Genomic DNA, 13,213 nt, shown 5'->3' with positions numbered 1-13,213 from the left:
ATCAGACTCGTGAAGCACCAACCAGGGACATCTGGTCGCACTTGACCAGGGTAAATCCAAATGTTCAGACCAATCACAATGGAGTGCCAGTCAGAAACAGGGACCAGCCTTGGCCCGCTGTATCAGTACCTTTGGAGGGAGTTGCGTGGAGGACAAGATGCGAGCAGCAGGGAGGCACTGCGTTTTCATTAATCTGAGGGATTGGTAGGAAAAGCATTATTGTCGAGTTGCACATCCAGGGAAAGCATTGTCATCAATCAGCACTGAAGATGACAATGGGTCATTGTCAAGCCCCGCACCTGGGGAAGCTTTGGTGTCAAGCAGCGCTGAAGATAGGTAATGTGTCATCTTCCGGCGAAATGCACCAGTTCCAATTGGTACAACGGCGGCGATGTGTCGGCATTGAGAGTTCCAGCACAGAAAACCTCATTTACAAGGGCTCAGGATTGGTTGGTGCCACTTAGCAGGGCAGGGCTTTCAGATGGCAGAGTTAAGGTGCTGTTGCAGGGTTGTCAGACAGTCTTCGATGTCCCTGAGACTTCAGAACAGAGGGCAAGCCAGCATGCCCATTGAGTCCCTCTGGGTTCAAGTTAGGTGGATCCAATCGTTTTCCTCAGCAGGGCAGATTGTAGAAGGCAGTAGGGCAGTACAGCAGAGTAGTAAAGCATTTGTTCCAGAACAGCATTCCAAGAGAGTGGCAGTCCTTGTGCAGCACAGAAGTCCTTCCTCCTGGCAGAGTTCTTCACAGGTCCAATAGTGTCTGGTTTGGTAGGGTTAGAGAACCAGCATTTACACCCAGTTGTGTCTTTGAAGTGGGGGTGACTTCAAAGAAGGGTCTTTGAAATGCACAGATGTCTTTACTTCCCCAAGCTGGTTCCAGACTATCAGTAGCAGGTAATCAGCCCTTTGTGTGGATATTGAGCACTGCCTATTCATGTGTAAGTGTTGCCCCCTCTCTCCCTTTCTGCCCATGAAAAGCCATCCGAATGCAAATAAGTACTCAGACACGCCTACCCTTCCTGGGCCTGTGGCTGTCTAGATGTAATGCACAAAGTCTAGCTGTCACCCACCCAAACCATGTATTGGAGACTGGCTGCAGGCCTATAGAGCTGGAGGAGCAGAGACATGTCCACTTTCTAAAAGTGACATTCCTAAAATAGCAATGTTAAATGCAGCTTTACCACTAAAGAAAATGTGTCCTTACCATTCCTAAATATTAAACTCCTAATCAGGAATTACAGCTTAGAAGTGTATTAAGGAATTTCCAATGTTAACCAGTGAGAAGAGTATGTCTCACAGTAGTGAAAAACTAATTTAGGACAAGCAAAACATAACAATACATGTCCAATCTCTTTATTTCACAGCACCCTGTCCTATGGGCTACGTAGGGTCTACCTTGGTGGTGCCGTATGTGTTAAAACAGGGGAGGTTAAGACTTGGCAAAGGGTTTTAAATGCCAAATCAAAATGGCAGTAAAACTGCATACACAGGCTCTGCAGGGGCAGCCCTGAGACAGGTTTAAATGGCTACATCTATGGATACCACAATCAGTGCTACAAGCTCATTAGTAGCATCTAATTTACAGACCCTGGGTACATGGTGTACCACTTTACACTGGACTTACAAGTAAATTAAATATGCCAATTGTGTATACACCAATGTTATCATGCTTAACAAGAAGTGCATGGACGTTAGCACTGGTCAGCAGTGGTAAAGTGCCCAGAGTCCTAAGTCCAACAAAAAGAATCAGCACAAAAGGAGGTAAGCCGACAAAAGGTTTGGGTGAAGACCACCCTAAGGATGATAGGTCTAAAAGACGACATTAAATATTTATACATAAAACAATTGGCCAGAAAAGTGTGGCACATACCAAGAATCGATTTATCAATTTGTTGATAGGCTGGGACAGAATTTACGAAAGAATAATGGAGTGAAGTACCAGTAGGAGGTGACTGAGTCAGCATTGGAAATCACACATTTTTTCAGTTTGGAATACATTAAAAACTTTGTAATGCTTCATTAACTGAAGCAAACACTGCAGTGAAGTCACAGGTGGTGAAATGCCATGGTCAGTAAGGTGATGAGTGATGATGGGTGGGATAGCTGCCTCGCTTAACAAATACAGTAAGCAATGTGGCTTAGCATCACCCGTCCCCTCCATCACTGAGACTCCCCACTCCAACCTCCTGGGCCTGAAACATCATAATGGCACTTGTGGTATATGTGTGGCTAGAAACAAAATTGCCCATTTTAGATACCAGATTCGATTAGTAAGTCATTGTTATTATTTTTGGATAAAGTACAGCAGGAATACCCCAATACAGTTGGGTTAGCAGTATCTTCTATCAAAACTATTACTTTGGGAGGTTTGTTGGCTGACGTGTTAGAAAAGCCAGGAACTCAAGCCAACCAAAAATGTTTTCCTCATAATGAGGGGACACAGCTATGATGAGTCATTGAAGCGCAATGAAGGGGTGTAATGGTTAATGAAGGACATATGGTCTTGGTCTCAAATGCAATGGGATCTCATTACTTTCCTGTCATGCTGCAGTGTCATGGAAACTGCTGGTATACTGTATAAATGAATGATGGCCACTCTCTCATTTTGATTGTTTGACCATGAGCAGGAAAGCCTTCTCAATAAACATGTGCAGTGAATAATAGATTACTTGGACCTGCAATCTTCACAGTACCAAAAATATGTTCTCTTAGTCTAACAGTACCACAAGATATATAAGAGGAGAGGGAACACTTACTAGAAAAGAAGTAGAAAGCTCCAGACAGGAAGAAGTTAGCTGCAGATACATGAAATATAGAAAAAAGGATAATGCAGTGATAGCATGAATTTTATAAATATCAGATAGAGGAGATGAGAAAAGGAGACAGTATTAAAAAAAGAATATATAGCAAAATTCTTCTTCTAGTGGGGAGAGGTAAAAGTTAGGGAAATAAGAAACAGGACTTACTAGGCCAGCAGAACCATTTGCCGTGGCACTGGTGGTGATGGCTCCATCCACTGTGGTGCTGGTAGTGACAGCCCTTTCACCCTGCTATGATGATGCCCTCTTGCCCTAGGGTGCTGATATAAGAAAATAAGGAAGATACAAAAAAATAATTATGGTACAGTTAATCTCTAAAAAAATATTTTGACATGCAGACACAGTAGCATTGTACTTTTCTTAATAAGATAGCCCACTGCCCTAATCCTCATTTCCTAAACCTAAGCCATATTCCTCATTTCCTATACCTATTTTGAACTACTAATGCAGTGTAATGAATTATCTTTGCTTCTCCACCTCCTTTGATGGGCCATCTCAATCTCAAATTTTCAATGCACACTAAACATCACTGGGAGATTGGGACTGTATGAGCTACATAAAGAAAGGCACAGAGAAGGCTAACTCCATCATATACTACTGTTTTAGTGACAGGACAGAAGTTTCTGCATCACTTCTCAAATAATCAGCTCAAGCAAGTTCCGACTAGGTAGCACCGAGCACCTGGCTAGGTGAAGCTGGATCGGATATTATTCATAATATAAACAGACCTTACCTCTGATTATGAGTAGCATGCTATTTGAAAATAAATAGCATTTTTAGAAAACAAAAAACAATGGCTCACCGAGCCCCACAACCTCAACATCCAGCAGGTCGGGCAGGTCCTGTTCCCTATTGATTAGGTTCAAACAGAGGTGCATCATCTGCTGTGTGGTGTGCTGTACCCCTGTGCAGCTGTGCATGCACCAACGCACTCTCCGACACAGAAGCTGTCCTGCTAGTAGGGGGGGAAGGAGCGTGGGACCCAAAAAAAACAGCTCTGCTATCTCCACCTCAGTAAAAATGGGGCAGGGCTGCACCCCTGTGAGGCGCGCAGGCACCCATAGGGTGTGCAACTTGTTGCACTGGCACTGCTGCTGCCTGCTGCTTGTTCTGCCTTGGGGCTGGCTGAAAAAAAAAGATGTAGGACAACACAAAGCAGAAAGGAAGAACTGAAGGAAGTGGAACACAAGGAAAGAGAAAACAAAAAAGGAACAAATAGTTAAGAAAAAGTAATTTAAAAAAAGACAAAAGCGTAAAACACACACACAGAAAGACATACACTGGTAAAAAAAATAAGTAAATGAGGAGGTGAATGAGATTAAACAGATTAAAAAGTAGGCCCAGCACCAGGCCCAGAACAGCAGAGAAAGTTGGTTAAACAAAATGACTGTGTCCATGTGCACCTTGTGCTGAAGTATGCGCTGATGTTGAGTGTGAAATGTGCTGCAGGGGTGAAAAAAATCACGAAAAGCTGGAGGAGTATTTTTTCGCCTATTCAAGGAGTTCTGCTGAATCTTGCAGAGTATTTTGGTAACACCACAGAATCCCACGGAGCAACACCCAGTGACGTCTGCCCATCTGAACAGGCCTAAAAAGGAACTAAACTGAGAAGGCAGCCTTTGAGTTAACTTTGTAGTTGATCATTGGAAAGGACTGAATGGTCTGCCTACTTACATCCTTACTGAAGTTAAACAGGGGCCATGTGGTAGAAGTAGAAAGGCACTGCCAATTAATTTTGGTGGAGATACGCATTCTGGGGGACCTCAAGAAAAAGTAGCAGAGTGGGAGGAATTGAGTGAAGGAGACATTCCCTAGGATAAAGGTGGCAAATGCCCTTCATGGAGGTAAATTAGGATCCTGTTTCCCTCTCAACCCCCCTGGGAAGCATGTCATCATCATAATGCACACTGACCTGCTGGATGGGCTGATCAGGGATTCCCAATGTTAAGCCAGGTAAGGCTCAGCACTCCTCTCTTGCAACTAGATGTTGAATCACCAGTTATACCACTCTGTCCTCCTCCCACATAGGCAGACATCATCCACATGTCCTCTCATCCCCAGCCTTTGACATCCCCTTTCCAGAGAATAAACTGTTGATATTATTCTCAACACACGTTTCTGATATCAGTTCCTATATCTAGTGCTTTGTCAGCAACAGCTGGAACAGGTGTACTTCTGACTGTTGAAGGATGATAAACATGCACACACTCATCTGGTGATGTATCTTAATACTTGTCACTAGCCTCGAGATAGTCTTGTGGCAAACTCCAGTGGCCAGAAAATAGAGTCCAGGCGTTATTTCAACATTTGCCGACACTGTCTGGGAAAGGGATGTAGGCGAATTGAGGTCTTGCTCTTAGTCACAACCATGTCAAGGATCACATCAGGAAACTGCTTCCCTGGGCATGCTAAAGATGTTGACCCTCTCTCTGCCTGTAAATGATCTCTTCCTTCTGAAACAATGTTGCCTTCAAATGAGGTGCAAGGCAACAAAGTTAAGAGACATGGTAAAATAAATTATGTTATTTTACTTTGTTTCCTGCTTTTTTATGAGGGTAGGCTGTGCGTGACTGTTTGAGGCTGTAGTGACTTTCACCTGCTGAGCGGAGTGGCAAAGTCCTGGCTGCTCACTCCCATCCTCCTGCGCAGTAGCAGGTGTGTTCCACGTGTTTGGAGCCTTTTGATAGATGTGTTTTATATTATTTGCAGTTAAAATACAAAATAACACTTAATTCAATTGTATTATTACAAATGCAAAATCCTCACTTGTGGCGGAGAACTGTGCAAATAAGAGCTAGAACAGGCATAAACAGAGATCTGGGTGCGCTGATTTGTGAATAACATTTATGAGTATGTATTCCAAAATGCTTTTGTCGAACAGGCCTAAGAATGTTTTTCATGCATCCGTGGTAGTCTGGATTTCTAATTGGAGGGATTAGATTCTGCACAGTGTGCACACTCATTAAAAAAAGGAAGTGTATACATTGTGATGGCAGCGACCAGGGTGAGTCACAACGGAAACAAATCTATTCCGTGTCCATTTTATGCATTAACCTACGTGGCTGACCCCAAAGGTATGTGCCTGACCCTCTACATGGAATCATTCAACATTTTTTAAATTAGCCCAGGGAGGGAGCGAAGGCGCCCACAGTGATGCACTATTATCGTTAATCCTTACAGACGAGGTCATGCATTTGCAAACCAGTGGTGTGTTTTTAATTCTATTCTGGCGCCCTGAATATTTTAAATATAGCTGTAAGACCATTGTTCAAGGCTATACTCCATGTGCTATTGTGAAGCTGACAACTTGCAAGCATTTGTTTGGTGCCCGCCCCTGATGCCGTGATCTGTGCTATGATTTATCCAGGCTGATGTGAGCGGGTCTGTCAGAGGTGCTCATTTGAAGCTAATGAGCCTAAAACTTTGACTTTTTCTTCTTTTGATCCCTGCTGCTGTGTGGTCTGGGCAAAGTGGAGCTTCAATATTCATGCTGTTGTGGACTGATTTTCTTCCTGCTGGAATAATAATACCACAAAGGACTCCATTGAGACAACTTCTGTTACTGGACTCATTGGATTTCCAAGTTCTGGATATTACTCGGGGACTCTAGTTGCAGAAAGGGCCAACATCTCCAGGGGGACAATGAGGAATTACCAGCAGAATTGGACACAATATTACCCTGGTAATTCCTCATTTTCAGTGGAACCTATGCCTGTAGTCCCTGGGACCTCTTCACCCCTGGAGATACCTTTGCTATCAGTCATCCCAAGGGGGAAGGAAATCAGTACTACCAGGGGAAATCCAGAACACTCAGAAAAAGGCCTTTAGTTGGAAGAATGTATTTTCTATGAAAGGGTAGGAAATGTAATGTTAGGCTACCGCAAAAGCAAAAGTTGTGGCAGTGTAAAAAAAAAATGCAGTGCATACTTTTAGTGCACCCACTTCCTGCTGTTTCAAAATAATTTTCTCACTTGGTATGATGGGGTTTAGTGCAGGTGCAAACATATAAGCATTTGTGTGCTGCATTGTTACATATGCCCCGGAATTAGCCAGATATTGGGAACGGGGAAAATGTATGTTTGAACTTCAGCTATTATAAAAGAAATTGCATATTTTCGGGTTTCTCTATAAGGAACAATTAGCAATATATTCCTTTGTATCTGAGAAATCAAATTGAGCATCTGGAAACAAGTTTCATCGTCATTGACTTATTTTGATGTTTGGTATTTTTGAACTTGACTCCTAACATATCTTTTATCAGAGGCATACCAGTTTAATTTCCTTACTTAGACCTCATGCATTCTACCTAAAAGGATTTACACTATGGTTTTGTTGGTGCCCAAGAGAGCACTCCATCAAGTGAAGACCATTGAAACAGGCAGGGTGTAAATACAGATGAGAAAAAGTAAAAAAAACAATGTGCATGTAGAAATAACCTGTGTCAATTCATGGATGATAGTCTTTTCAATGGACACACCTTACAAGCTTATGCTACCTGGCCTACCCAACACTAGAGCAACTTTCAAATAACCACAAAATAAAAATACATATTGCTACTTAAGCAACAGTTCACAAATGTTAAATTAGGATGCACCAAAATGGCTGTAAACCCCTAACTGCAGATAATGATCCCATCATTTGCAATTCAAACAAATCTGAAGGGCAAAAAATCATGGATACAAATGAGCAAGACACACATTTACTATGAATATGCAAAATAATGTGCCAGAAAAATGTGAAACTGAATAAAGCGAGCAAGTCAAAAGAAGATGAAGTAGTGGCCAGGATAGTACTGGCCAAACATACTATAAAGGCTTAAAAGTGTTTTCAGAGGAAATTACTAACAGCCAATATAAACAGAAAATCAGCTCAGCATTACTCCCACATTATGTGATGAATGGGCTCATGTATGCAAAAATGGCATCGGCCCTTAAAGGAAGACATACTAGACCACATTATTAGGTATTGGCAAAGCAAATGGGCTTCGGTTTATTGTTCGAACACACATTCTTCTTACATGTACTGGGTGCAAAAATGCTCTTTGTCCCATTAAAGCCTGTCAATTGGAAGCCAATGCTGGGGAACAAGTATCAAGAACGGATTGCTTTCCGAGTATAATGCACACAGGAGATGAAGAATGGAACGTGACAAACAACATGAGGTGAGAGAGTAATAAACCTCTGGGCGGAGCCAATGTCCACTCTGTGCATATTTTATAGATACCTTATGCAGGCTTCTTTGCTGTTAAGCGAGATCTAAAAATGAAAAAGATACATGCTTGTACACAAGAGACAGAACAGCAAATTAGCAAATTTCAAGTTTGCCTCTTTCACAGCATAATGCATAATCTCAAATTGTAAACTGTGCACAAAGAGGAATGAAAGAACTCGAAAAGCCAGAAACAAATATCTGTAGTGCAGTCTGACTTGGAAGTTTTTCATGGTTCTTAGAAGGAATGGATCTGATCCATAGTGTATGGTTGGCAGTTCTATTTCCGCTGTTCCAGATTGCAGAGATTTAGAAGGTAATTTGCTGATACAGACTCGAGAATCATGAGGATGTTTGTTCCCAAGCTTTGCCCTTATTTATAAGTGTGTTGCCCCAGGAATGGCACTGGTTCTTGAACCCCAGTTGTTAACACTCTTACAAAAATTATTTTGTTTTAGTTTTGGTGTCTGCTTTTTACAATCCGTTATGCAGATTTATTTGAGGGATTCTCTATTGTCTAAGATTCAATCAACCAAACAGGATTTATAAGGCACAGTTAATCACTAAGTGAAGGTATTCAGGCGAAGAGATCCAAGTTGCTCGGGTGGCATCAGTTGAAAAGCCAGGTCTTGAGTCCCCTTCTGAATACTTGAAGGGATGATGTAGTTGGAGATGGAGGGGAAGGCTGTTCCAGGACTTGGCAGTGAGGTAGGAGGAGTGTCCTCCACTGTTGCTTCAGCAGATGCAGGGGGTGTCAGAGAGGGAGGGGGGCGGATATCAGAAGTCAGGAGGGTTGTTTCAAGCTCAGGCGATTGTCGATGTATGCTGGTCCTTGGTTGGGCAGGGCTTTGTAGGTGTGAGTCAGAAAGTTGAACTGCCATCTCTTATTGATGAGGAGCCAGTGGAGTTTACTCAGGTGAAGGGTGATGTGGGTCCAGCTGGGGAGGTCAAGGAGGAGTCTGACCCCTGAGTTCTGAATGGTCTGCAGTCTCTTCAGGAGGTGTGTAATAATTCCTGTGTTTAATGTATTGCGGTAGTCCAAGCAGCTTGTGACGAGGGCTCGAGTGACGGTGCGTCTGATGGAGATTGGGAGCCATTTTAAGATCTTTGAGAGTATGCAGTGTGAGGAAGCAGGCGGAGAAGACTGCATTGATCTGGTTCTTCATGGTGAGGTTGCAGTCCAAGATGATACCGAGGTTCCGGGCATGGTCCAAGAGGGTGAGAGAAGGTCCCAGTTCAGCAGGCCACCAGGAGTTGTTCCACTGGGAGGTGTTGTTGCCGAAGATCTATACTTCAGCCTTATCCATGTTGAGCTTGAGCAGTTGTTTTGCATTCAGTTGGCAATGCTTGGATGAGCTGGGAGTCGTTTTCTTAGGGGATAATGTTCAGTCCATGGTTTCTGACAATGTTGGCCGGGGGGGGGGGGTCAAGTAGGCGTTTAACATAGTAGGCTTAGGGATGAACCTTAAGGGACACTGCATATGATGTTCTTGGGCTCCAAGGTTAATGGTGGGTGGCACATCCTCTGTGTTCTTCCATTGAAGAAGGATGCGATCCATTTATGGAGTCCTCGTGGATTAGGAGTTTATGATGCCTTTTGATTAGGGTTCGGTGGGACACAGTGTTGAAGGCCTCTGAGAGGTCGAGGAGGATCAGGGCAGCCACTTCTTTCCATTCTAGGATGGTTCTGATGTCGCCAGTGGCTGTGATCAGGCAGTGTCTGTGCTGTGATTCGCGCAGAATCGAGATTTGGATGAGTCCAGAAGATCGTTGTTTTTGAGTTATTCTGAGAGTCAGCGGTTGGTCGTTTTTTTCAAGGACTTTGGGGAGCAAAGGGAGCAGGGGGATTGGTTGTTAGTTTTTGGACGTGTTGGGGTCGGTGGACATTTTCTTGAAGAGTGGTTTGACTTCAGCATGCATCCACTTATCTGGGATGGTGGCTGAGGTGATGGATATGTTGAAGATGGCTGTGAGTTTGCCGCTGATGGTCTTTTTGCTGAAGTTGAACATGTGGTTTGGACATGGGTCAATGGGTGCTCCTGAGTGGATGGAGAGCATGATGGTAGTGGTGCTCTGTGTGGTGAGCCAGTCCCAGGCAGTGATCTGGTGGTTGGAGGTTGCAAGGGAAGAAACAAGAAGGCTGAGGAGCTTGCCAGGGTGTCACAGAGTTACTGGAAGGCTGTGATGGTGTCTCTGAAGGGTTGGCAAACTTGTTGACGATGCAGAAACATTCTTTGCAGAGCCTGGAGCTGACATTGATGAGGTTGACTAAGGCATTTCCTTTTGTCTCTTCCAGGAGTCAATGATCTTTTGCATGGTTTCCAATTAGGAAGTTTATTTCAATGCATTTATCCTTTTCATTTTTGTCAAGCTGATACTGATCCATACCATGCATATATACTCATCACTATGGCTAGAGACCGAGGAGGATAAGCCTATGAATGAATTCCAAAATTGAAATCACAGAATTGGTATGTTTCGCAGGATATTGGACACAAGTGGGATGAGCTTTTGCACTTGTCATTTATCTCCCTGGTATGAAAATTGGATCTTTTTTCTTTTGTATTTTGAGATGACTCTCTTTGAGCTGATTCTCTTCTGGAAGCTCTCCTAACTATTTCTTTTTTGTTTTGTTTTTAAGGTCAGAAATATGTTTATTGAAGGAAATGCAAATCTCTATACAAAAAGCAAAATAACAGTACATAGTCACATGAAATACCTTTCGAGTACAAGGTGGAGGTAGGTATTTATACAATCTGAATTGGTCTATCTGAAAAGAAAGGATTAATACAAATAGAAAAAAGAAAATCACAGAATGTGTAAATTGTAATGCAAAGGAGGAATAGTGTAGCAAATAAAAATTACAATAAAAGAAAGTCATAGAGGTTTGGAAACTTCTTGTACAGGAGTTAGAGAAGATAAACGCCAAGCACTAGCTTCGATGAATGTTGTAACAGGTAGCCACAAACACAGACGTTTCATGGCCGTGTTAATGGGTTACACAAAAGCTATATCTAGTCTGTGATTGTAACAAATAGCATACCACAAAGCTTGATAGGATAATCTGGTGAAGTCTTTCCAATATTTTGTGTTCTATTGAAAGGCAACTGCCAGTGAAAGGTCTGCAAATGGTCTGACCACACTGGAGATAAACTACCCAAAAATTCATTGGAAACAGAAAAAGGAAAGTGGGAATGAAAAATTGAGTTGATTTGAGCACAGACCTTTTTACAAAAATCATGAACAGGTGGACATGTAAAAATTAAGTGGTGAAGGTCTGCATGAGGGGAAGAGCATGTCCAGCAGTCATCCAAAACACACGTGTGTTGTTTATGCAGAACAACTGGAGAGAGTAAGAACCTATTATAAATAAAAAAGAGTGTTTGCATGGTGTTAGCAGCTCTCAAGGATTTCCTAATTTACCCCATATCTTGTTCCAAAGAGTAGTTGACCATTCAATTTCCAGTTACGTCTCCCAGGAGAGTTCTATCTGGGATTTGTCCTGTGGAGTGCATGAAACTTGTAAATAATTATAAATGGCAAAAGCTTTGGGGTTAACTTGTAATAGGGAATGTCATTTATCAACCGGAGAGTTGACAGGGGTAATGAAGGAATTGGGAGGTGTGTAACAGGTGTGCGCATCTAAAATAGCCTGCGTTAAAAGTGTATACTTAGATTGGAAGGAGGATGGTAACCCAAACAGATTTTTAACCTGCCCAAAGGACATGAATTGGTCTTGTTGGTATAATTGATGAACTCATATTAGACCCTTTTGCCTCCATGTTTTCCAGTAAAAAGGTTTATCCCATATCAATATCAAGTTGTTAAGCCATATCATGGAATTGGAGAGAAGAATTCTATTTATAGAATCATTTGAGTGTGCAGGTTGCAGAATCTTAGATGTATATTTATATGTAGATACTGTGGTTTTCGCAAGAACAAGAGATATTCTTAAAATGAGAAAGGGGATAGAAAGGAGAGCTTAAGTTTAGTCCACAAGGGGTGGTTTGCAGAAGAGTGTGAGAGCCATCTAGATGATTGTCGAAGCAAAAAAGATTTTTGATATATGGGGAAGTTAGGAAAGTTAACACCACCCTCCGATTTTGGGTGGTTCGATTTTGATATCGAAGTACAAGATTTTTTACTGCACCAAAGGAATGAGGATAGCAAGGAGTTTTTTATTTTTTTTATTTTGAAAGAATGGAAAGTGGGATGTTAGATATCGTATAAAGAACTATGGGGGACAGCATAATTGTTATGGTATCAAGGCGGCCCCACCAGGATAGGTACAGAGGATGCCATTTAGCAGTTAAAGACAATATTCTCTGTATACAATTACCCATGCATCTTGAAATTGTATTTGAGCTGGAGGAAGTGAATAGGAGGCTCAGGTACTTAATATATTGGGGACACTGTGCAAAGGTTGAGAGAGCAAAATCATCTTTAAAGGTATATTTCGTCAGGGGTAATATTTCACATTTATCTTTATTTAAATTATACTCAGAAACAGCCGCAAAGCAGTCGACTTCATTTAGAAATGCAGTAATAGAGGATTGGGGTTGGGATATAAATAACATTATATCATTAGCATATGCTGCCAATTTAATGTGAGTATCATTAAAATTGACACCCTGATCTATACTATCTCTTAACAATTTTATTTACCACATTTTGGCACTCTTGTTCCATGGCATGATCTACAAACATGTGGGTAGCTCTCGTCACATTTTTAATGGTCTTTATTTGTTGCTTGTCCTTCATCTTCTCTTGTAGCCTTTTTTATCATGAGTGATTAGGGTCAGAATGCTTTTCTTTAGGGGCACGGCATGGTTCCAGTGTTTTACTCCTGGGGCACAATGGTATTACAGGAGGGACCTCAGACTCATGTGTTTCCCCTTCTGTAACACTTATAGTGCTGGTGCAAATGTAGCGAAGGCACTATGATGAGAGGGCATTCCCATATTTGCATGGGCGAATGGCCCCATGCAAATGAGGGAATCACTTTGCCTCTGGGCCTGTACCATACTAGACTATACTAAACATGCACTTAGAACGTGCACTGAGAGAGCACCTCAAAAAGGTGGCACACTTTCAGTGCTTCTCCTAAATGCAGCCCTCTGGAGGGGACCACCAGATATCCCCTTCAGGCGGGTTCAGTTGTTCACTGCACCCGCCTCAAAGGGGAT

The sequence above is a fragment of the Lissotriton vulgaris genome, chromosome 8 (genome assembly GCF_964263255.1).
Source record: "Lissotriton vulgaris chromosome 8, aLisVul1.2, whole genome shotgun sequence".
Taxonomy (NCBI): Eukaryota; Metazoa; Chordata; class Amphibia; order Caudata; family Salamandridae; genus Lissotriton; species Lissotriton vulgaris.
The sequence above is the reverse complement of the archived record's forward strand: the minus strand, read 5'-3'. Positions refer to the sequence as shown.